Here is a 531-nt window from a genome sequence, read left to right on the forward strand (position 1 = left end):
TCTTTTCAGTTGTTTAATCTGACGTTATAAAACCTGTTGGTTAGGGTGAGAAAGACGGTTAATTAAAATGCAAAACAATCATTTCATGAAGTAGTTATGAAAGATGAGCCGTGCACACATTTGAGCTGCGTTTTTATTTTTTATTGCATCCAATCCAAAGTGCTTTTGTCTGCCAAGAAGAAAGTTCAGTGGTTTTAGTGGTTCGGTCCCAATAAAAGGTGAGAAAATGGACACTAAGCAGGTTTTTAATACATGCTCAACACAGCACACGTTTATATATTAGGGCTGCTTCCTCTGAGACAATTAGTCGACTATTTGGTCGCTCTAGTCTTAGTCCACGAAGATTTATTTTGTCATTGCTTATGCTTTTTCCTCTGAGCACATCTCTGGTAAACACAAGTTTTAAAGTGGTGCTTTAACAGGATTCTTTGTGGAGATCTGTCGATTAAATCAATTAATCCATTAGTCGACACAAAATCTTTATTCGAGGACAGCCCTAATATTATATTATATATATATATATATATATAT

The sequence above is a fragment of the Sander vitreus genome, chromosome 24 (genome assembly GCF_031162955.1).
Source record: "Sander vitreus isolate 19-12246 chromosome 24, sanVit1, whole genome shotgun sequence".
Lineage (NCBI taxonomy): Eukaryota > Metazoa > Chordata > Actinopteri > Perciformes > Percidae > Sander > Sander vitreus.